The sequence below is a fragment of the Pipistrellus kuhlii genome, unplaced genomic scaffold (genome assembly GCF_014108245.1).
Source record: "Pipistrellus kuhlii isolate mPipKuh1 unplaced genomic scaffold, mPipKuh1.p scaffold_m20_p_3, whole genome shotgun sequence".
Classification (NCBI taxonomy): domain Eukaryota; kingdom Metazoa; phylum Chordata; class Mammalia; order Chiroptera; family Vespertilionidae; genus Pipistrellus; species Pipistrellus kuhlii.
The window spans coordinates 83,495,281-83,520,808 of record NW_023425529.1 but is presented as its reverse complement, the minus strand read 5'-3'; the positions used below and the strand labels follow the sequence as shown (position 1 = coordinate 83,520,808).

The 25,528-nt window shown below is 45.5% G+C and overlaps 1 protein-coding gene across 1 annotated transcript in view; it reads right to left on the bottom strand.

Annotated features, from left to right (window-relative positions):
* WNT5B (Wnt family member 5B) overlaps nucleotides 1-25,528 on the bottom strand; it is a 127,640-nt gene that overhangs the window by 66,667 nt on the left and 35,445 nt on the right. The gene's annotated exons all lie outside the window — the stretch shown is intronic.

Genomic DNA, 25,528 nt, shown 5'->3' with positions numbered 1-25,528 from the left:
GAGGGTTCTTAAGACTATTTAGGGGCAGATAAGTGAAAACCAACAATTTTAGCAAAGCGTTCCCTTTGATAGACGGTAACTAATCTGACATTCTGTGGTTGGGCTTTGGAGATGGAAGAATATAAATGCTGCTCAAACAGTGAAGTAATTTATATTCCTGGTTCACATAGATCTTTCATAGTTGTTTCTGGAAAAATTTTTTAAACAGAAAGTACCGATTCCAGCAACAGCTGATAAGAGTGGTATAAAACTTCCCTGGATAAGCACCTCTTTCCAGGAAGAGAGCTAGAACCCGGTTTCTCTTGGATAAGGTTGCTTTGTACAATGTCCAAGCCTTCTGCTTGAGCATATCACAAAAGCTGCATTGTTCCTTTCTGAGGAGCCATCATAATTGGGTCTAATTGAGCCTGACACTGAATCCATCTTCCTTTTCTTGGGGAAGGTGTGGCTCTCCTCCCTTTTAACTTACTGCCTGGGGGGCGCGGGGGGGGGGGGGTGAACCCTAGTCCGAAGTGGGGGTTTTGAATTAGGGTCAGTTTTCTAATTCAGCATTTGACCCTACTACACATGAAGGTCACATAAACTGCAGATTCTTCAACTGATTTTCTTTTTCCAAGACACTGCATGGCTGTATGGATTGTCAATAAAAACTGGCGCCTTCTAAGTCCTAGGCTCTGTGCTCGCAGTCTTCATTTTAATACCCCACATAATCCTACCAACTGTAACCAGAAGGGTTTTACGTTTTCTGTTTTGTTTGGTTTTTACTGTAAAGGTTAAACACAAGCTTGACAAAAGGTTGGCAAATTAACGCTTGAAAGTTAAAGATCATGAGCCTAGTGTCCTCATCCTGAACGAGGCATACTTAATACATTTGGAGTGTCTCTGGAAAAGATGAACAAACCACTTTCATCAATCAAGTTAACTTATCTCTCAACCTTTTTGGAGAGAAGAAAAGGAATATGTGTTAAGAAACTATAGTGTGCTTTGCCTGGTACTTCTTCTAGTCCTCAAAGCGACCTGCTGAAAGGTATGCTATTTTCCAATAAAGTACCGTATTTTTCGGACCATAAGACGCACCAGTTTTTAGAGAAGGGAAATGAAGAAAAAAAGATTCTGAAACAAATAGTGTCCTAAAATATTTTATGTGCATTAAAACCCAACATCACAGTCATAAACACATGTAATCAACCCTGTAAAGTAAACAGCAGCATTTAGAACCATTTTAGAGCCGGGCAAGCACACAGAGACCACACAGAGCCGGGCAAGTAAAAAAACTTTTTTTAAAAGTATATGTGTAGGCTATATTTGGACCATAAGACGCAGGGACTTTTTCCCCCCACTTCTGGGGGGAAAAAAGTGCGTCTTATGGTCCGAAAAATACGGTACGTATACTGTTCCCCTTAAGTCACCCCACTGCTGGTTGAGGGGAGACAGAACTCAGACCAGGCCCATTTCTGAAGTCCACCTCCCTCTGCTCATTGAGGAGGCGGTCATTATCGGACCTGGGTTCCCAGCAGGAAACCTCACAGGAGGGGAAGCTGTTTAAATGGTGTGGACATGCTTATGCCGCAGGACGGGGTTCAATCTCCACCAAACCTACAAGCAGGGAAACCGCTCCTAAAGAATAGATGCACTAGCCGGGGCCCCTTTGGCTCAATGGATAGAGCGTCTGCTTGGGGACTGAAGGGTCCCGGGTTCGATTCCGGTCAAGGGCATGTACCTTGGTTGCGGGCATATCCCCAGTAGGGGGTGTGCAAGAGGCAGCTAATCGATGACTCTCGCTCATCGATGTTTCTAACTATCTCTCTTCCTTCCTCTCTGTATAAAATCAATAAAAAATATATTAAAAAAAAAAGAATAGATGCACTAAAGAAAATTAGTTGACACATATTTTGTGGGTGGTACAAAACTTAGAAGTCAAGGGTAATTTTAAGAAGAACAGAAAAAACCTGGTTCAGGTATTTGCTAAAACTTCAGAACTGAAAAACCAAAATAGGAAGTCTGTAAACTTTATCATCTAATATTGATAAACCTCCAGATAAACTCTTTGAAGTTAAGACAGGGTTCCACATACCTTTCTTTTCTCAGTCTCATCGGGCAGTAGCCCTGTAAGGCCTGTATTGAAGAGATTATTTACAAATGTAACGGTGGGGTTCAGACAGTTTCTCAGCCCCTAAGGACCATGGTGGGCCTCTGGCTAAGAGCTGGGCGTGTTACATAATTCTCTCAGCTATGACTCCTTCCTGCTGAATTCCTCAGTCCTTAGGCGGGGGAGGGCCCACTTGATTGATTCCACATTTGCTAACAGGGACAAGGATAGGATGCTTGCCTAACTCACAGTATATCCTGATCATATTCTTTCATGACTTAAATAACAACAAGGACCTGACGAAGCAAATGTTCCTTTTAATGGAGTTTCTTTATGAAGGTAAGAACTGTCTTCAGTAAGGACACATGCTACATAAATTGAAGACTGGCTTTTACCCAAATCCTCCTGCTTCCTGCCGTGGTTACTGGGTAGATGCTGGTCTTGGGATGGAAAACCTTTCACTTGGGCTTACAGAAGGCCACTACCCTCACCCCAGGTTTTCAAAGGGGTAAGGGAAGGAGCCTCCAGGGACCACTGTTTCCAAAGTATAAGAGTCTATTGAGTAAAACATCCGATTAGTGAGACAAAACCAAGACCTCAGAGAGCTTCTGACAACCCGCTTTTCCCAGTCCCTCAGCCCCTGGCGGCCCTGCTGTGGACGGGGCTGCTGTCTTTCTCTTCCCTCACCAAACACTGCTCCCTTTGGAAAGTTAATTACATCCCTTTACTAGAGGGCAAGACCTAAATTTTGTGCCACTGTGAACCCCTGAGGAGTCAGGGGTGAGGCTTTTTATTATTAAATAATGTGTATCATGTGTAAAGCACAAGATTCAGAATTGGGAAAAAGCTACATTCAAACTTAAGCTGATGCTTAGACCACACATCTCACTTTCATCCACATATGTGTTCAAATATTAGGTAGCAAATTAAATCTTTTGAAAAACAATGTCATGAAACATCCATACCTGGGTCAACGCCAACTCTTAATAATTTAGACCTTATCAAAGGTAAGTGCACACTCAGACCATATGTATACTCTCAGACTTGGGTAAAAAAAAAAGGGGGATATTTTTAGACAACTGGCAAATTTAAATGCCACATGGTGAGTTTCAGTCTTTTTGTCTTTTCCAAGGACTGCTCTGATTTCCCCTGGTGCTGCGGCCCAACACATGTGGCCTCTGGAAAGCCAAGTCTCCTAGGCTAGGTGCATGGGAAAGTGAGCCGAGATCTCAACTGCGCAGCCCTGGAGCGGGGCTCCAATCAAATCAAACCGAGTACAAGTGGAATTCCCTCAAGTCAAACCGAGTACAAGTGGAATTCCCTCTAGTCAAACCGAGTACATCCCCTCAAATCAAACCGAGTACAAGCGGAATTCCCCTGCCTGCTGTTAACCCAAAAAAAAGTGTACTTTTTGTTATTTAAAGGCAAGCTTTTATTACTGTATTACTTTTGCACTTTAATTGTTTGAAAGACAAATGCCACATATTCTTGTACGTTTGCTTTTATTTGTGAAAGTGGACAATAGTCTCCATTACAAAGAAGAGAAGAATAGGTCTCCAGTAGCAGCAAAGACACCAGGTGGGACTGTGCTGGAATGTGAATGCAGCCTGCTGGAAGAACTTAGTCATCACACTGCATTCTCTGTCTCAGTCTGTTTTCCCAGATCTGGCAGGGACTGTACATTTGATTTCATAAGTGGGGAAAGAGGCTTGGCAAGGATGAAAAGATCCTGCCTAGGTGATATGAAGGGTCAGTGTCGGAGCCAGGGCTGCTCCAGACTTTAATGACCACACCCAGGAGTGATCTTTCCCTGAGACACTGCAAAGCACCATCCTGATCCCTTGCTTCGGAAAAGTGGTGAACCAGAGCATATTTTCTTTGGGAGTAAAAAAACACACAAAACTTCCAAATGCTGAAAGTTACAACTATTGAATATTTAATAAGCATTAAGTTATGCAAACACAGATACATGTTTTGCAAGCATTATATATAGGGCTATTCAAGAAGCCAAAAACTAGTGCAAGTTAGTAAATGGATTACGGGGTACCCAAGTAGCTAGTAGTGTCAAATTTGTCACTTGCTATCCTCAGAGGTCTTAAACTAGTTTCTAAAGCACTGCTTTGTGACAAACAGCAATGTAATGTACAAACACTGGAAGTCTGGTTTGTAATAGCCTCAAAGCTAAGTACACACGTTTAAGACATTTATGAGTGTTTGTCATGCAATCCTTTTATAAAGTAGAATTGAGTGTGGGAAACACTATTTTCATGCAAGGATAAAAAGGCTTGACTTCACAGATGTTTTAGTTACAAATCCCTCTTGTCTAGTAAGACAAGGGTCTAATTTGTTAATATTAGGCAGCCTCTTATGTTTATTACTCCTCAATTTATGTAATCCACACTCCAGAAGGATCAGATCTAGCACAGCTGTCTGTCAATCATTAGACTCATCAGGGGTACAAGTTAATGGAATTAGACTGTGGGAAAATAGATATTCAAAACCAGATTAACTTTTTTAATAAATAGTGTGGAATTACTCAATATGGCTTGGAAATAATTGTTTTTCTCATTGAAAAAGAGTATGGAAATGTTTATCACAAACATCTATACTAGTAATAGAGGAATATTCAAGTTATACAGAACGTTGTCACATATGACCAATCAGGACGGGGGCGGGGCTGCGGCCGAGCCTTCTCAGCATGTCTGCACCAGGGGTCCGAAGGGCATGGAGAGGAAGGGAGAGCAGATAGGCTGTTAGGGGGGGTCCGGCAGGCAGGCAGGTGAGCAGTTAGGAGCCAGTGGTTCCAGATTGCGAGAGGGATCCCACATTGGAGAGGGTGCAGGCCGGGCTGAGGGAACCACCCCCAGCCCCCACCCCCAAACGAATTTTGTGCACCGGGCCTCTAGTCCATAATATTTATCTTTAGGAAATCTTTACCTCAGGAATAGCTGCCTCCTGCTTCCAGTTTGTTTTTTGGGAAGTGGTCTCTAAATGGGGGGTGGGGAGGAGGGCGAGTCCTGACATTCCTAAGAATCTAGTAAAATCACCGAGGCTAAATTTAGACAGATGGGTAAAATAAGGAAGGGATTACAATAGTTAAACCCCCCAAATTTGTAATGTTCTTAGATGCCTTCAGTGTTTTAAACCTTAGCTTCATAGCTCAAAGCCCACTTTTGTGAACTCCCCCCCAAAAGGACCAGCAAACAATATGAAAATGACAACACTAAAGTGATAATTTCCAATTCTTCTAGTTTGTTTCAAGTGCAAAAATTTAGATTATTATAGGAATCTATAGAAACAGTATAGCCAGGTTCTGTGGTCTCCTGAGTTTCAGGAAGCTTGTAGCTTCGCTGCTGAAGGCAGGAAAGAAGGGCTTCGCATTGTCTGAGCCTGGAAGAGATGACTGGCTCTCCCAACTCTAGCTGGCCTCTGCGCTTGAGCTCAGAGTCAAATGGCGACAATCAGCACAGCGTAACCCAAAGGCAGGCAGCTGGCCTATCCTTTTCCACACATGCAGGTCTCATGCTCAGTGCAATCACAAGAGGAACTGCAGGAATTCACCGCCATAAGCATGACACGACTTCAGCACACAGCCTCATCACTGCTTACTTTAGAAATAAAAATGTGCAAGTTAGGATATAGAGGTCAAGCACTACACTTTATTGAGAGGCAGGGGTGGAAAGTTATTTTTGTCTCCTGGATTGTTCCTGGACCTCTCCCATCCCACCTCCCCCCCCCACACACACACACACACAAAGAAAACCAAACAACCCCTCCCACCCGCTCACACAATTCACCCTCCCACTGTGCTGCAGCTATGAATCGTGCCCACATCAGTATCAGGAACTGGAAGTCCCACCCTGTATTTTTCTTTACCTCAAGGTTATTAAGACAATTTTAGGAAGAAATGTACAGTGAGGAAGAAAATGTACTATGAGAAAGAAAACGTACAGTGAATGCAAAACTGTTTGTTTCTCAATGTGGAAGATGGAAAGTAAAAAAGTGAAATTTATTTATCCAAAAAGTCTGCAAATCCCGTGTTGTGTCAGCAGGTGGCAGCATTGTCTGTGAGTTGGCTATTTCCAGCGGGCGCTACAGCCTCCTCCCGCCGCCAAACGCCTGCGGCCAGCTTCAGTCTCCCATCGCACACCCGGAAAAGCGAAAAAGCGAAAAAGCATTTCCCCAGGGTGTGAGACTTAGCAGAAGGGAGTTTCCTGTCGCCAAAAAGATGAATTGGAATTTTAAGACATCAGTGACCCTACTCAAAGGAACCCAGGTGCTGAGCACTTTGCTTGTTGGAGCAGGTTAACAGATGCAACCCCCGCACAGAGGTTCAGGGCTTAGCCAGCAGCTCCCTGCTTTGGCAGCCATGGGAATGAAACATCAGCTCATTTTTCTTAAAGACCATCTCATACAAATCCGTTTGATTGTCATATCTGGGAAGTATGAGGGAACAAATGGGGAAAATGTTTAGCATGCATGAAGATACCGATTTTAACAGCAAAAGTGCTAGTTTATTACAAAAAAAATAGGAAGTGTATTGTCTGTGATGAAAAATCCTAAATATTTTTTTGAGGAAAAACAAAAATATTTTTACAATTTTAGGTGTGTCTACTTTTTATTATTAAAATTAGTATCTTTATTGCCCAGGTGGAACATCTTTATAAGATCTGAGAGTATCTATGAAACTGAAAATGATTAAGGGCCCTGATAAAGAAGTAAGCTTCCTCACTTTAACGCCCCCCTATGGAACACAGACCTTAAGAAAAGGTTGCAGAGATTAAAGAGAAAAACTTCCGAGCCAACTCGGCCAGATTCCGTGAAATACACAAAGAGGAGGAAAGGCCTTGGGGCTCTTGCCCTTTTGCAGCTCAGTTGCCGAGCCTCAGGGAATCAAAGCACACCCCCGAAGGGCAGCTGGGGCAAACATGGAATAAAAATGTGGGAAGTGGAAGACGGAAATCCCGTGGCAACTCCTGCCAAGTGTATGAGCTGGAGGAGGCACAGCTCATTAGCCCGGTGACACAAAGATCAGCCCTGGTTAGAGACGAGAGAAGAGCAAGGATGAGCTTCTGAAACGCAGGGCCCAGACATGAAGCGAATGACCATTCCTGGCACCATCCACGAAGGTCTTTCAAAAGCAGACAAGCCCCGGGTGCTTCGCGGACACCCGGCTGCAGTATGCCATGGTTAGGGACCATGCCAAATGAATGCAGATTTGGGGAAAACAACCCCCATAAAGAAAAGAGGAGGAGGAATGAAAAAGAGACCATGGACCTATCGGTCCACACGAAGCAGAGGAGGAGGAAGCACAGGGCGAGCGGAGGAGCCGGGAGGATAAAGACACAGAGCATGAACGTCAGTGAGGGAGAGTGGGGACGGGAACCGCCAGCCATGCCAGAAAGTGGTCCTCAGGGTGACCCGGGAGGGCTGCTCCTGGGTTTGCAGTCTCAAAAGCAGCTCGCCTGGGCGTGCACGTTTCTTAAAAAAGACAGGCCCTCTTTCTCTCATTGTCTGAATCTGACTTGAGACACGTATTTTGACCAATAGGCCGCCAGGCTGGCCAGAGGTGAACCTGTGACGAGGGAACGGGTGGGGGGTGATGGCAGCACAGACCGAAATGCCCTGCTCAGACCCTGCGGCCACCCCTGCCCCACCTCAGCCACGGATCCTCGAACGCGTCAGGACAAACACTGTGTTTTATCCGCCATCCCGTTTCCACAGGGAACGCGCAGGGGGGAACAGAAAGCAAGTGTTTCCCGGGCAGGCTCTGAGCGGTACCCTCACACGCCCCTCAGGCAGCTGTCTGCCCGGCGGCCGCCACCACCGCCACCTCAGGCCCCCACACTCCGTCCCGGCCCAGAAGGCATCACTGACAGCTCTTGTCATCCCAAGAAGACCGAGATTCTATTTTCGGTGACATTCCCCAAAGCCTCACCCAGGAGCACAGTCGCAGGTCCACACCGCCTGAGCGCTTATTTGCAGACTGGGCGGCCACCACCGCTGTTTTCTTAACCTTCCTCCGTCTTCTCAGTCCCTCCCTCCCTCCCGAAAATAAAGGTGCCACACAGGCATCCATCTACTTTCTCTCTAAAGGAACCAGCCACTCCTGGGGTTCCTGATTCCCTATTGCCGCCTGTGGGGCGTGAAGAGGGGCGCAGAGAGGGCTGCAGAGGTGGCGGTGGGGGAGGGGGGTTCCAGGTGACATAGACGCACATAACCTGAAGCGAGTCTTACGGCCTCGTACCCACCACCAGACAGGGCTCACGGGTTACCTTGCAATCCTCCCTGATTTGGGTTGCCTTCCCCTTGAGGGCCCAGAGTGTAAGCCGCCTGTGCCATCCCCAAGCCCGCTCGTTCCCACCCCCGTGTCCATGCGAACTCCGGTACCTGCCAGGAACCCACCGAGAAACTAAGGCACTTGTGGGCTCCAAATGCCTTCCCACCTTCCACAGAGCCCAAAACAAACCTGCCAACGCTAATCTCCCCCTCGCTTGAGGCTCAACAGCTTTTCTCCTTTAAGCCCCTGATAATGGTTTTACTAAAATCCCCTTTTGATGGAAAAAACCCAGCTGGACATTTCAGGCCTCTGCACAATGTACAAGCCCGCAGGTCTTTCCCCACCTCACAAAGGCCTCTGACCAAGTGGAAAATGCGCTGGAGGCCAGAGGCTCGGGTCTGCAGTTATTTTTTAAGGGATTACTAGAGGAGAATGGGGGGCAGCGAGGACCTCCCCCTGCTTTGTTCCCATGCGGCCCTGCTTGGAGACAGACCGAGCCAGCAGTGGCCGCCAGACCCTCAGCACAGAGCCTCATCTCTTCCTTCTCTGGAGGAAGGATGTCATCTCTGAACACCATCACTTCACCAAGATTTAGAGAGCTTGGAAGCAACATGCAGGTCCTGTTCTGACCCCATTTAAGCTCTTATTTAGAAACCCAGTATGGGACAGGATCTCCTGTGTGGGGAGCGCACTCATTCATTAACCTCTGACCCTGCTCTGTGTGCAGAGGGGAGAGTTCGCGCCGCGTCCACACACTGCTGACTGAGGGCATTCAGCAAGGCTTCCCAGGCCGGGAGGGCAGAGGTCATGTTCCCAATCCTGCCAGATAGCCTTCGTCTTATCTGTGCACATTGGCCCTTCCCCTCATTTGCACACTGAGCAATTAGCCATGAAACTCCCGGTGTAAAACATGGATAAAAATATAAAATCCCAACCATTTTTATTACCCTACTAGAAGCCTGGTACATGAAATTCATGGGGGAGGAGGGTGGCAGGAGGAGGGAGGTTCCCCTCAGCCCGGCCTGCACTCTCTCCAATCCAGGACCCCTCAGGGGATGTCCGACTGCCTCTTGCAATCCGGGACCACTGACTCCTCCTAACTGCTTGCCTGCCTGCCTGCCTGCCTGCGCGTCCCTAAGCACCTCTGTCTGCCTGATTGCCCCTGACCACCTCTGCCTGCCGGCCTGATTGCCCCTAATTGCTCCCCTACTGGCCTGATCACCCCTAACTGCCTCTACCTCACCCCACACCCGGGACCCAGGCTTCCCTCCTCTGGCCAGCCGCTGGCACCCAGGACCCAGGCCAGCTTTGCCAGGGCCACAGTCGCAGGTGCTGGCACCTTGGACTGCAGGGCAGGCGGCTGTCTCTCTCTTGGGCTGCAGCTGCAGGAGCTGGCGCCCAGGACCATGGGCGGCTTGTCCCTCTCCCAAGCCACAGGCACAGGCACAGCTGCTGGCTCCGGAGACCGCAGGGCGTGCGGCTCATCCCTCTCCCAGGCCACAGGCTCAGACATAGTTGCTGGCACCTGGGACCATGGGGTGGGCAGCTTGTCCCATTCCTGGGCCATAGCCCCAGCCGCTGGCACCCAGGACCATGGGACGGGCAGCTTGTCACTCTCCCTGGCCACAGGCTGGCTGGTCTCCATTCCTCTCTCCCCAGTGTTGAGTTTCTGAGCCATTATGGCATGAGGGCATGATCACCATTTGCATATTAGCTCTTTATTATATAGGATTTGGAATCTTTGTTTAAAAATGTGCACTATGGGGGGGAGACTATCTTCTCTGTGTATCATGAAGGGCCATCTTGAATGTTCATGAAGGATTAACTTATAATGATGAACATTTCAGGTTGGTCCTAAGTTCTCATCATTCTCTTGCAGCACATAAACTGCTCATTCTTCTAAATCCACCTGGTTAGTGATGCATGCAAATACCCAGTAAAAAGGAAATGATTACAAATTCATAAACTCATTCTGGGATGATCAAGGATTAGGCAGTTCAGCTCTGAAAGTTAGAAGTCAGCATATATTTCAAAATAGATACTAGGCTTTCTTCAAAGTCCCTAATATACCTTTGGTCAAAAACAATAACAACAACAAAAACCCTACAAAATTCCAAAACACTAACTCCAGTCTGCTTTCATCTGTATGAATATTTCTTTCTTTTTTTAAAAAAATATATTTTATTGATTTTTTTACAGAAAGGAAGGAAGAGGGATAGAGAGCTAGAAACATCAATGAGAGCGAAACATCGACCAGCTGCCTCTTGCACGCCCCCTACCTGGGATGTGCCTGCAACCAATGTAACATGCCCTTGATCGGAATTGAACCTGGGACCCTCCAGTCCGCAGACCGACGCTCTATCTACTGAGCCAAACCGGTTTTGGCCATCTGTATGAATATTTCATTGGCATATTTACCTTATTAAGTGTTCGGTTTTCCCTCAGAAGAACCCTAAACAATTGAGAACTGGATGGAGAGCATACTTATTACATTTAATATATTACATTTAATATTTAATGCAAACATCATGCTGGTATTTTATTATGTTGACCATCATACTTCTTTTGGTGGGTGTTACTGGAGGAAGGGACCGCATAGTTGTCCCCCAAAAGCAAGTAAGAGTGGACCCCCTGGAGTCCTCCTCCCAAATAATGCCAGGGAGTTTTGCTGAATCATTGCTGCTGTTTATCAAGATGTGGTGACAGCTTTCTCCAGGAGGGAATAAGCCTCATCCTACTTTAGATGGAGATATTCTTCTTTAGGAAGATGAACCGAAACATTCAAGGGCATCAAAGGATACAGTGGACTACCTCGACTGGGGCCCGACTGAAGAGGAATCTGCCTTACAGGAGAGCTGCTCCGAGCTTCCCTCCAGACACACTTCCTGCCTCACTGCTCAGCTGCCTATTTCCTTATCACCACTATCTTGATATTCATCAATATTCAAATACTTCTCTGTCCTTCTTACAAACTATATTGAACAAAATACCATTTGTTTCAGAAGTCATTCTTCCTACCAACAACAATTTGGAAAAAAGTAAAATAATTTAGAAGCAATAATTGAATAAAATAGTGACAACAATACATCTCAGATTTTTCAGGGCTGTGGGAAATTTTAGTACTTTGGAATGTAAACATCTTTCAGACTCTCATTAGATCATACAGGTATCTAAAAACCAACTTAAGATCTACTTCCTTAATTTTCTATTCAAAAAGCAAGATGGTTGGAACCAGAGAATCCAAGATGGCTGCCTAGGTAAACACCTAGCCACAGCTGCACACAACAATTTCAATAAAATACAACTAAAATATAAAATGGACATTACCTAGAACTACAGGAAAGTCGACTGACTGAAAATTCTACAACGGAAGCAAGGAGAAAGCCAGAAGGAAGTGCGGAGGAGCTGTAAAAGCCCAAGGTACAGAGACACGCGGCGTGCTCGGAGAGGACAGAGCCGGAGAGGAGGGCGGCTGAGTGCCTGGCTGGCGTTCCCTAGCAGGAAGGAGATAAAAGCTCCAGACTGTGCTGGGCCCCAGTTCCGACTGCTCTGAACCCCAGTTCTAGGCCAGACCCCGGGGACCCAGGCTCAAACACAGGGAGCTGGGCTATAAGATGAAACCCCGGGGGAGCGGCGAAAGGAGGTCCCGGAGGCGCACACATTGCGTGCAGAGAAGGGATGGTTGGCTGTGCCATGGAATTGCCCTGGCAGGAAGGAGGCAGTGGCTCCAGATTGCTCTGAACGCCACCTCCAATCCCACTACCAGTTCCGGGCTCATTGGGGGAGAGCCTAGACTGTTTGGTAGCAGGCGAAAATCGAGGGCACCTTTCTCAGAGGTGCTTGCAACGAGGACTGAAGGACCCTGAGATCCAGGAGCTGCATAGGGTGGGGCTGACGGAAGCCAAGGCTGTAGGCTCCACCCTGAAACCCTGCCCCATCTGTAGCTGCAAAATTCGACAACAAAATAGATCACAAATGAAAGAAATGGAGGACAAAAAGCAACTGGATATAGAGTTCAAATCTACGCTTATAAGGTTTTTCAAGAATTTCCTAGAAAAGATCGATAAGACCTATGAGGATATGAAAAGAGATCAACTAGAATTAATAAGGAATCAACAAGAAATGATAAAGGATCAACAAGAAATAAAGAATACATTGTCTGAAATAAAAAGTATTATACAGAGTCCTAAAAACAGAATGGAAGATCGCAAGAATCAAGTCAAGGATTTGGAACATAAAGAGCCAAAAGACACTCCTCCACAGAAGCTAGAAGGCAAGAGAATCCAGAAAATTGAAAATAATGTAAGAAACCTCTGGGACAACTTCAAGCGAACCAACATCAGAATTATGGGGGTCCCAGAAGATGAGAGAGAGCAAGATATCGAAAACATACTGGAAGAAATAGTGACAGAAAACTTCCCCCACCTGGTGAAAGAATTAGACTTACAAGTCCAGGAAGCGCACAGAACTCCAAACAAAAGGAATCCAAAGAGGACCACACCAAGACAAATCATAATTAAAATTCCAAGAGACAAAGACAGAGAATATTAAAAGCAGCAAGAGCAAAGAAAGTAGTTACCTATAAAGGAGCACCTATACGATTGTCAGCTGACTTCTCAACAGAAACCATGCAGGCCAGATGGGAATGGCAAGAAATATTCAAGGTGATGAATAGTAAGAACCTACAGCCAAAGATAATCTATCCAGCAAAGCTATCACTCAGAATCGAAGGTCAGATAAAGAGCTTCACTAATTAAAAAAAAAAAAAGCTAAATCACCACCAAACCAGAATTATATGAATTGCTGAAGGGGGTTCTTTCGGAAGAGAAAGTAAATAAAGATAAAAAATTATGAACGACAAATATGTAACTATCAACAAGTGAATCTAAAAACCAAGGAAATTTAAAAAAAAATCTGATGAACAATATTAACTGTTGAATATAATAGAATCAGAGGTATGGAAGGGGAGTGAACTGATGATTCTTGGGGAAAAGGGGAGACGGGGATGTGAGAGACTGAACATAAACTGTGCACCTATGGATGAGGACAATGGGGGGTGGGGAAAGGGCAGAGGGTGGGTTGGGAACCTGGTGGAGGAGAGCAATGGAGGGGGGGGAAGGAACATTTGTAATAATATAAACAATAAAAATTTATTTTAAAAAAAGCAAGATGAACATAGCATAGAATTAAGAAGTATGAAGTATGAATTTCCATTTCAAATTAACTAAGAAAATTTTATTCAAGGTCTAAAGGGGAGAATGAAATTATATCTTGAGGTTGAAATGCTATCAGTCCTTCGTTCATTGTGTCCAAAGGGCATACCTACAATAGTTGGGAAATGCTCTTGCATCCACAAAAAAGACACGCAACATTCTGTCTCCAGATTGCTCGAAGTGGGGTCACCTACAGGGAGAAAGGGAGCCTCACTTCTCTGTCATGCTTCTTCTAGTTCCTTCGTTCATGCTCTTGATAACCAAAGGCTAACACCCAACTTCTGCTCAAGTTGCGTCTGTTGCATCACCGAGTATTTCTGAAATTCTCTGTTCACTCACGCACGTGCTTGTCTGGGTCGCCTAACTCCATGCCTCACACAGCAGGCTCTCCCAGGAACGGCCGCACTGCAGAGTCCGGCTCTCTGCTCCCCTGAGCACCTCCACATTCATCCCAGGACCTCCCAATCTTCCAGGCTCATGATAACTGTCATTATTGTATTTGATTGGCAATCTCTACACCACAGTTTTTAAATACAATTTTTACTAAAATATGCCTGCCTATTTAAGGCTGTTCTAAAAGTGATACATAAACACTTATTTCAAAAAATTATTATTAAAAACAATCATCCAGAATAGGAAGATCTGGATGACAAGGTAAATTGCCCTTCAGTCCTCATGAAATACCACTTCCTTCCCTTGAGGTGCCTCAGGTGACAGAGTGGGCTGGGTCCAGCTTTGAGTGGCCAACAATGGTGACAAATGCCCCAAATTTGGGTCTGGTACAGAATTTTATAATGACTTGTATAGTATCTTGAAATTAAGCATTTGTCAGCATAAGTTAAGCTCCCAATGGATCCACGATAATTGGACATTAAAAATATCTCTCCCCAGGTCTCCTGCTTAAGAAATCTCTTCAAGTTCCTCTCTGGGAACCCTGTGAGCTTATCTACATGGTGGGGACAGTCAAGTGGCAGGACTGATAAGCTTGTGCTCGGCTCTATCAGTTATAGAGTTAAACCTACTTTAGGAGCCTGTACAAATGCTAACAAATAAGTATACCTTCTGACCAATCCAATCAACCCTCGTTCACAATCACAAAATCTTGCTGGTTTATTGGGAATAATTGCTAACTAATAGTTAAAATGCTGGAGTTTATGAATGACTTTTTAAAAGCGCAAATTCGTGTGGATTCAAGGCTGTCTTTCACTCAGTAAATATTTATTTGGCATCTATTACGGGCCGGAGTCCTGTGCCAGGGCTGCGATACAGAGGAACGTCTTACACTCACTTGTAGAGATCTGCTTTCTTGAGTGGGAGAGAAAGAAGCAGAGTTTCACTGGGAACTGCTCCCAACCCACAGCCTGATTTATCTGCGCCGCAGCCTGTAATCTAGATATGCCCCTGAGAGTGTGTCCCATGTGTGTTTTAGAAAAAGAAAAAAAAAAAAACATAAGACAAGTTGGGGTTGCTGTTTTACCAAGTTCTCAGTGCAGGAGGGAACCGGCCAGTGGCGGATAAGGAGGCAAAACCAAGGTTTAGATAAACACAGTACTAATTTCTCTCGAAGTTCCCCAGAGTGTGACAGCCCCGATCCTATTCCAAGCCTGAACACTGGCCTCACGGTCTCTCCCCCACCTCCTCCGGGCTCCCCAGTTGTGAATTTCACCGATTCCACTGGCGCTGAGTGAGGGGCTGCAGGGACCCAATGGCCGGCTCGCCCGCGCCCGCCCCCAGCCCCTGGGACTGCCAGCCTGCCTTTGCCGGTCATCAGCGTAGCCTGTCTGGACTTTATCAGCGCAGCACAAGCTAAAAGTTTCCACAGCAGGTCTACCCAAACCAGGTCCTTGACGAGAATGACAACCGGGGTGGGTAAAAGTGGGTTTACAGTTGGGAGTATGAATTTATTCTTATATTGTTATTTATTAATTACTGTATCATTTACTTGTATTCAACTATTAACCTACTTTTTGCCCACCCCTGTATTCAAATTATTTTCTGCTTCATGTCCAGTCATTTTGTCTTATCAGAAGAGTGTGTGAGAAGAAAAGGAAACATTTCAGGAAATATTCCTCCTGCTGTTCAAAGCCAGTTAAGTGTAAACAGAAGAAAACCTGTTGGGCTGCGTATGATTTGTCCTGTGTGTCTCAGTGCTGACACCGCGCCGGCAGGCCCCGCAGCCAGGGAAGTCCCGCCGGAGACAGGACCTTTTCCACTCAAGAGCCTGCAAAGGGAGAAAGTTTGTGCCCAACCTGCAGACCACTGCAATGATTCCCCAGGACCTGAGCTCAGACCGTGGGCCCCTCATCACGCTTCCCCAGCGCGCACCCTCCACTCACTGTCCGCCTCCGGGGGAGCCACCGGGTGCCTTCGCCTTCTAAGCTCCCATGAATGTCAGCTCAGACAGGGACACAGAGCATGGACCGGCGCCAGCCACCTCTCCAGGAGCAAGGACACGGTGTGCTGGGCGAAGAGGAGAGTCCCACTGAGCACTGCACTGACAGACTGGAGGCCGTGAGCACAGCACTCTCACTGACCAATGAGGAGGAGGACTTTCCCCCAGGGGTTCCTGTGGGCACAGTGTCAGTATTTACTCAAACTACCATTAACCCTAGCCATACACCAAGATCTATGCTTATGGCTAGATTATTCAGAGCCAGAGAAAGAGTTATAAGGAGGGAGGGAGGGAGGGAGGGAGGGAGGGAGGGAGGGAGGGAGGGAGGGAGGGAGGGATTTCTCTTTAACTCTTAATCAGTATCTCCCGAGAAACTGAACTACTTTTATCTCAAAGAGAAATAAAGGAATCCCAGTGAGCAAAGGAGGATAAAGCTGTGGGGGATGTTTATTTTCATTTTAATAGTTTTTCTCCTTTGGGGTTTTGCTTATCTGTCTATATATATGTCCCTAGAAAATATTATTCTTAGAGTCCAGAGTCTGTTCACATTTGTTTGTACAGATTTTTAAAGGACAAATAAAAGACAAGCCGAGATACTCTGTTATGTACTGTTGTCCCCAAATGATGAGTTTAGACACCCCCCCCCCCCCATCCAGTTCAGGACCAATCTGTTTGTCATTACTGGCCAAAAAGTACTTCTGTGAAATACACTATTGTCCATCAAAGATGGCTTGTAAAAGGAGGCCCAGCGTTCCCAACGAACTCCTACCAAAGCCTTCCCAAGGGGCTGTGACCGAACCCGGTCCCTGTGCAAGGCAGACCCTCCGGTGCCCGCGGCTGTGCTCCCAAAGCTCTCTGCTGTACCCACCCTCCAGCTCAGGCACCAGGCGGACTGCAAGGCCTCGTGTGGCTTCTTATCACCGATGCTCTGGGACCCTGGAGCCCTGAACTGCAGATGCTTCAGAAGGATCTAAAGACTCCTTGGCATTTCTCAGCTCTCAACTGCACTCACTGTCCCTGCCTCCGTAGGCACCTCCTCTGCCACCAGCTTTAACTTATCCAGCGCCTCATTCACACCACTGTTCCTTCAGATGGGTCTGGGATGGCCTGCATAGGATTTACCTGTGTGCCTGCTAGAAATGCAAAATGCATTTTTCAGGGGGGTGGGGTTCCCAAACTCTCTACTCTATCCCCAGAAATTCCTTCCTAAAAATGTAACCAGATCATATTGCTTGCTACCCTGCTTAAAAACCTTCCCTAGCTTTTGCATAAACAGTAAAGTTTCAACTATTTACAACAGCGTACACCTTCAATATCCCATTACTCCCCACTTTTTTGTGTCCTCTGTATGCTGTCCCCCAGGCCTAGAATGTTCTTCCCTCCCTCTTTGATTGGAGAATTCTTCCTACTCTTCAAGGCCTGACTCAAATGAACTCCAAAATCTCCTATTACTTTCTCCTGTGCGGCCCCCAAACAAGTTGTCTGAAGCTCTGGTATTAGCACTCCTGGCACTGCTCTGTAAGCTTTAACATAGGGGTGTCGAACTCAATCAGAGAAGGGGCCAAAATCTAAAATCCAGCCTAAATTGCGGGCCGAATGGTTTACTGAACAGTCATAAACTGTCATTGTGATGGAAACGCAGCGGAGTGCAGTGATGACAGCGCGGTGCGGGCCACATTGCAAGGCCTGGCGGGACGGATTTGGCCCTCGGGCCTTGTGTTTGACACATGTGACACATTGAGTGGCCAGATTATTATGATCTCTGAACACATAATAATCTGGCCACTCAGTGTGTGTGTGTGTGTGTGTGTGTGTGTGTGTGTGTGTGTAAAAATATATATATCTGAGGCCAGGTGCATGAATTTGTGCATAGGTGGGGTCCGGCCAGCCTGGCCAGGGGAGGGGACATGGGCAGTTGGCTAGCCTGTCTGCTGGTCGAACTCCTGGTCGAAGGAACAATCTGCATATTAGCCTTTTATTATATAGCAGATACACTGTGTACACATACAGTATACACACACACACACACACACACACACACACACACACGTGGCCTGGTGCACGAAATTCATGCAAGAAGTGGGTGTTTCCTCAGCCCAGCCTACACCCTCTCCAATCAGGGACCCCTTGGGAGATGTCCGACTGCTGGTTTAGGCCCAATCTCCCTGTGGAATCGAGTCTAAACTGGCAATCGGACATCCCTCTCGCAATCTGGGACCTCTTGCTCCTAACCACTCACCTGCCTGCCTGCCTGCCTGCCTGCCTGATTGCCCCCAACTGCCTCTGCCTGCCTGTCTGATCACCCCTAACTGTCCTCCCCTTCTGGTCTGATCTCACCCCCATCTACCCTCCCCTGTTGGCTTGGTTGCCCCTGCCCCCCACTGCCCTCCCCTGCCAGCCTGATCTTGCCTCCAACTGCCCTTCCCTGCCAGCCTGATCTTGCCCCCTAACTGCCCTCTCCCATAGACTGATCTCGCCCCCAACTGCTCTCCCCTGCTGACCTAGTTGCCCCCAACTGCCCTCCCCTGCAGGCCTGATCTTGCCCCCAACTGTACTCCTTTGCCGGCCAATTTGGTTCTGAATGGTTGGTTTCTATGCCAGTCAGTGGCAAAAGCTCTGCCTCCTATACAACCATTGGCTCCTCACAGTTCACCCAGATTTGGTTCTGATTGGTCAGTTTCTATGCCAGTCAGTGTCTCTGGGCCTGTCAACGGGGCCTGATCAGAAAGGCAGGGCTGATCAGCATCCCAGATGGAGGCCTGGAGAGAAATGGAGGTGTGACTGCTGGCCAGGCCTGGAGAGAAAGAGAGAGGCAAGTGCTGATCAACAGCTGCCACAGAGGCTACAGATCAGACCCTACTTCTCTCTTCAGGCCTGATTCACAGCTCCCTCAGCAGTCACTGCTGGGTCACTGTGCCTGCAGCCACAGCAATCAGTGCTGGGTCACTATGGCAACCCAGTGCTGACTGCAGGACTGACTTCTGGTTGGTCATGTGGATGTGATGGTCCCAGGGTATATACATATGTGTGGAAAAGAGAGGGAGAAAAACATCAATGTCAAAGCAAAACATCAATCAGCTGCCTCCTGCATGCCTCCTACCAGGGATCGAGCCCACAACCCAAGCACATGCCCTGACTGAGAATTAAACTGGCAACCTTTTGGTGCACAGGACTATGCCCAATCAAGTGAGCCACATCGGCCAAGGCTGCACTGTAATGCTTTTTTGCATTACTCCCTCTCCCTAGATGGATCTCCTGGTCATGGGAGGTCAGAATAGCATGCAACTGACAAATATAAAATTGCGTATTGAGTTTCTATCAGGTGCCAGTTCTGTACTAGGGGCTGAGGATATGGCAGTGAATGAAACTTGTTTCCAGTTTCCCAAAATGTGCAGCCTTGTGGGAAAGAGAAACAATCATGAAATCATTTCCATAATATGTGATGAATATTTGGTAGAAGTACCCATACAGGTTGGGGGGTGAGGAACCCAAGTAAGAGGACCTAAACTGGTCTAGGGTCAGTGACGGCCTTCCTAGCACTGTTGCTTGCACACTGGGAGGTTCTGAACAAATGTTCTTGAGTGAAGTGTCACTCAAATGCTGATGATCCTATATGTCCAGCCTAGACCTTTAAACCCACAGGCCCAACTTTTAGATATCTGTACTCTCTGTCCCACCCAACACATTTAAAACGAAACACTTTTCCCCAAACCTACTCTACCTGCTCAAATAAGCTACAGCCTCTATAAAAGGCAACTTATCTTGGAGTTATGTATGTCTGATTCCTCCCTTTGTCTCATTAAACCCATGCCCAACCAGTGCATCCCAGGTGTCAGTTCTGCTTTCTGGATCCCAAGTTCTTTATCTTTCTCTCCACCCTACCATTGCCCTAAGTCAATCCTCATCATTTATAATTTCTAACAATGATTGTCCTAATGTACAAATCTAACGTTCAATCATTGCCTTGGACACAATTCCCCAATGGCTCCTTCCTGCCTCCGTGGTTCCTCCTGGCACACCTTGGCCTGTACACACTGCACCCCTCTGGGGATGGAGGCAGGACGCCTGGACCGGGTGGTCCAGTGGAAGGACTTCGTTAAGTACCAGATACTTAAGGACAGTTGACGGTGCCTGTTGCATCTTAGCAACCAAAATAGCCAAAAGGAGCCTGGCCGATGTGGCTCAGCAGATGAGCGTTATTATATAAATCAGGAGATCACAGTTTGATTCTCGGTCAGGGGCTCAATCCCCAGGAGGGGGCGTGCAGATGGCAGCCCATCGATAACTCTCTCCCATCACTGATGTTTCTATCTCTCTCTCTCCTCTTTTCTTCTCTGAAATTAATTTAAAAAAAGTTTTTAACCCAAAAGTGTAATAACTAGTGTTATGATCAGATCAAAATGTTCATGGATTGGTAGAATTAACATCATTAAAATGTCCATAATACCAAAGTAATCAGCAGATTCGATGCAATCACTATTACAATAAAAACAGCATATTTCACAGATCTAGAACACTCCAAAAATTTATATGGAACCAAAAAAGACCCAAAATAGCTGCAGCAATCTTGAGAAAGAAGAACAAAGTTGGAGGGATCACAATACCAGATTTCAAGTTATACTACAAAAGCCACTGAAATCAAAACAGACGGATACTAGCATAAGAACACACATATAGATCAATGGAACAGAAGAGAGACCCCAGAAATTGACCCAAACCATTATGCTCAATTAATATTTGACAAAAAAGGCAAGAGCACACAATGAAGTAAAGACAGTCCCTTCAAGAAATGGTACTGGGAAAACTGGATAGGTTTTTAATGCAAAAAAAGAAAAGAAAAGAAACTATACCACCAACTTACACCATACACAAACAAAGAGGATGTAAGTTGTGAAACCCTAATAATCCTAGAAGAGCCCTCGCTGGTTTGGCTCAGTGTACAGAATGCCAGCCTGTGGACCTAAGGTTCTGGGCTCCATTCCAGTCAAGGACACTTGCCCAGGTTGCAGGCTCAATCCCCCCAACAGGGGGCAGGAGGCAGCCAATCAATGATTCCCGTCATTGATGTTTCTCTCTTCCTCTCCCTTCGTCTCTGAAATAAATAAAAGTATGTATTTTTTAAAAAGGAACTAGCCTACAGGTGGGGGGAGAGGGGGAGGAAAGGAAGGACATGTACGGGGAGGGGGGGTGTAGAGAAGGTGGGGGGAAGTTCATTGGGGGGGAAAGGAGCATATGTACTACTATTTGTAATACTTTAAACAAATTGAATTGAAAAAATAAATAAAAATTTAAAAATCCTAGAAGAAATCAGAGGCAGCAAAATCTCACACATCTCTTGTAGCAATATGTTTGTTGATATATCTCCTAGGGCAAGGGAAACAAAAGAAAAACAAATGGGACTACATAAAAGTAAAAAGTTTTTGCACCACAAAAGAAACCATCAATAAAATGGAAAGAGCCCATTGCATGGGAGAACATATTTGCCAATGATATATCTGACAAGTGATTAATTTCCAAAATATTTAAGAAACTCATACAACTTTAACAAAGGGAAGACAAACAATCCAATTTAAAAAATGGGCAAAGGAACATGGACACAATGGGGCAGTGAGGGCCTGGGGGAGGCAGGCTGGAGGGTGTCAAAGAGGGGGGGAAGGAAGAGGGCATATGTAATACTTTCAATAATAAAGAATTATTATTTTTAAATGGGCAAAGGACCTAATTAGACATTTCTCCAAAGTGGGCATACAGGTGACCACAAGACATGAAAAAATGCTCAAAGTCACCAATCATCAAACAGATGCAAATTAAAACGACCATGAGGTATCACCTCATACCTGTCAGAATGGCTACCATCAACAAGTCAACAAATGACAAGTTTTGGGGAGAACCTGGAGAAAAGGGAACCCTAGTACACTGCTGATGGGAATGAATACTGGTACAGCCATTATGGAAAATAAAATGGAACTGCATTTGGCCCAATGATCCCACTCCTAGGAATATATCCTAAGAATCCTGAAATACCAATCAGAAAGAATATATGTACTCCTATGTTCATATATTTACATATGAACACAATTTACAATAGCTAACACCATGGAATATTATACAGCAGTAAGAAAGAAGGATCTCTTATCCTTTGAGACAGTATGGAGGGACCTGGAGAGTATTATGCCAAGTGAAATAAGCCAGTCAGAGAAAGACAAGTAGCACATGATCTCAGTCATATGTGGAATCTAATGAACAAAATAAACTGAAGAATTAAATAGGCCCAGAGACTTGGAAGCATGGAACAGACTGATGAATCTGAGAAGGAAGGTGGGGGTGGGTGGGGAAAGATTAACCAAAGAACTTATGTGCAAATATGCATAACCCATGGACACAGTCAGTAGTGTGGTGATGGCCTAGGAAGGTAGTGGGGGTCAATGGGGGAAAGGGGGATATCTATAATACTTTCAATAAGACAGATAAATTTAAAAATAAAATGTTCCCTGCATCAGACTGGAAACTCTTCAGGAGGAAAAAGAGTTCTGTATCTTGATTATGGTGATGATTTCATGGGGATATACATTTGTCAAAGCTCACCATATTGTATACTTTAAATGAAACCAGTTTATGGCACATAAATTACATCTCAATAAAGTTGTTATAAAAAATGTTCCCTCCACCAAAACTGTTACTGAATTTGCATCTTCTCTCCTAAAATGTTCCATCGCTATCTGCCTGTAAATCCTCCTTTTCCCTTCTCTACCTCTATGAACCTGTCCTGACTGCCCCAGGCAAATTTGGGGGCCAATTCTCTTGCCGCCCTCAGACCTGGCCATCTCTCCCCATCCTCCAAGGTCTCAGATCCCCTTGGCAGTTAGGAACTTCTGACTTACAGAAATACTGGCTTGGGGTAATGAGGCCTCAAGTGATTGAAGAACAGGAACTGTCTTCATTCAGGTTACCCCTACTCTCAGGGGAGTGCTTGGTGTATAGCAGGTGGACTAGAAGACACGTACTCTCCCCTTTAGGCTCAGTGATTCTTACCTGAAGAAGGCAGAGGGGCTATTAACAATGACCCCGAGGGGGACAGGGACATCTTGCACTGACCTAAGTGAGGAATCTGTTAAAAACACAGACTTATTAAAAGGTCACTCTTTGATAACTGCTATATCACTGTCCCAAGGTAACCACTTCAAAGAAAGGACACACACTGAGTGGCCAGATTATTATGATTTCTGAATGCACAATAATCTGGCCAGTCAGTATATATCCTATATAATAAAAGGCTAATATACAAATTGTCCCCTCGACTAGGAGTTCGACCAGCAGGCTGGCCAGACCCCACCCATGCATGAATTCATGCACTGGGCCTCTAATGTATAGTATATATACACTGAGTGGCCAGGTGATTATGTGTTCAGAAATCATAATAATCTGGCCACTCCATGTATATGATTAAAATATTTCAGGTAGTCTTTTAAAAAGTATTATATCATTTTGTGCAATTGGTGAGCTATGTTGCTTAAGCTTTGCTGATTAAAACAAAACAAAACTGTTTTACAACTATTGCCATACAAAAATGGGCTTTTGGAGGTACAGCTAAAAACCCAAGATACATATGCAAGATTCTGAAATAGTGATCAGAGGACTATCTAGTCAAAAGGTCATGTCAATGACTGATTATTAATGATAAATGTCATGCATGGTGAAGACTATTGACAATAATGGCATATTTAATTTGCCATTGTCTTACAGTGACCTCTCACACAAGAGTCAGCAGGTGAAGGGGAGGGGGCTGAGGAAGGAGGTGCTGGCAGTCTGTATTCTGTCCCCTGCCATCATCACTCCTCTGGTCATTACCTCCACCACTTGGGAGACCGCCAAAGGGTAAAACGTCAAGGGAGACTGAGGAGAATTAACACCACATGGTCTCATGCATATCATCAAAATTTTATTGAATATTTAGTGTCTGCCCAGGCTAAAATAAACAGAAATGACAGGAAATGGGTTCTATCTTTTTTTTAAAAAAAGATTAATTTACTTATTTTTCTATTGATTTTTTCTAGAGAAATAAAGAGAGAGAGAAAGAGAAATGTCAAACCCATAACCTGGATATGTGCCCTTGTGGGGAATTGAATCACCACCTTTTGGTGTGTGGGACGACACTTCAATCAACGGAGCCACATAGCCAGAGCTCTATCTTTTAATTTCTATTTTTTGAGAGAGAAACATTGATTTGTTGTTCTATTTACACATTCATTGGTTGATTCCTATATGTCCCCTGATCGGGGATCAGACCCACAACCTTGGCTCTAGCCAACTGAGCCACCAGCCAGGGCCCAAAAACGGTTTCTATCTTGCTTTGTTCATTTAGTCCTTGGCTTAGCTTGATTGACCCAACCATCCCTTGCCTCACATTTTCCCCTTGGAAAACTAGATAAAATACTAGACATAAGCCTTGCTACTAGATCCAAGAAACAGAATAGGGAATCATAAGGAGTGAAGTAAACCTCCACTCAACAACTATGCTCTGCAGTTGTAGAGCATGCCTTGTGTCCACCCAAATCCTTTCATCGCCACCATTGAAGAGCACAGACGCCCACTTCTAACACCACTTCTGTGTCTCTGCCAGCTCCCCCTGCTCAACCTAATAGGAATTAAGCACCAGAATGAATGGTCGCTGGGACAGCCCTCAGCAGATGAGTTGGTGTATAATCGCTCCAGCCCGGGGGTGTGCTCTACCCAAGCTGAGGTTCCAGTGGTAACTGGATTGGCAACCCGCCCTTTACTGGCTGCCTTCCCTTACCCATCTCACTCTCCCACACCCTGACCAGCAATTCCCTCACCTCACACATAATCTACATAAACAACCAGCACCCTTTCCTCAACCTAGAAACAAAAGAAAAATGAAAAGGAGAGGAAAGATAAGGCAAGACAAACAGACAGATGAATTTATGTTCTCATTCCTGTGACTTACATCATACAGTCTCCAGAAATATGCATACATATGCATATAAAGATAACACTGATTGTATCCGCATGCACAGAAAGAAAGATACACTCCTCTTTTCCTTTGAGTTCTGTAAGAATTTTAATGTATTCTCTTTTTTTGTGAATCCTTACCTGAGGGAGAGATAGAGAAAGAAACATGTATGCAAGAGAGAGATATCAACTGGTTACCTCCTACATGCCACCTCCCCTCCCCAACTGGGGCTGGGGAATGAGCCTAAAACCGAGATATGTGCCCTTGACTGGAAGTGAATCCAAGACCTTCAGTCCACAGGCTGATGCTCTAACCACTGAACGAACAGCCAGGGTTTTAATATATTCTTTATACTCTACCCTTATGAAAATGATTTTAGGATGATGATTATGATTATATTATCCAAGATAATTATTCCACATTATTCACAGTATGTCTCAGGGCTATCCTTTGTGCTATCCAGCCCAAAGGGACCTCAGGGAAGCAAGTTTTAATTACATATATATGCGCATATGTATGTTCATGTATATACATACATAATGATATATATAATGATAGTATATATTTATGAGAAAGTAAACTA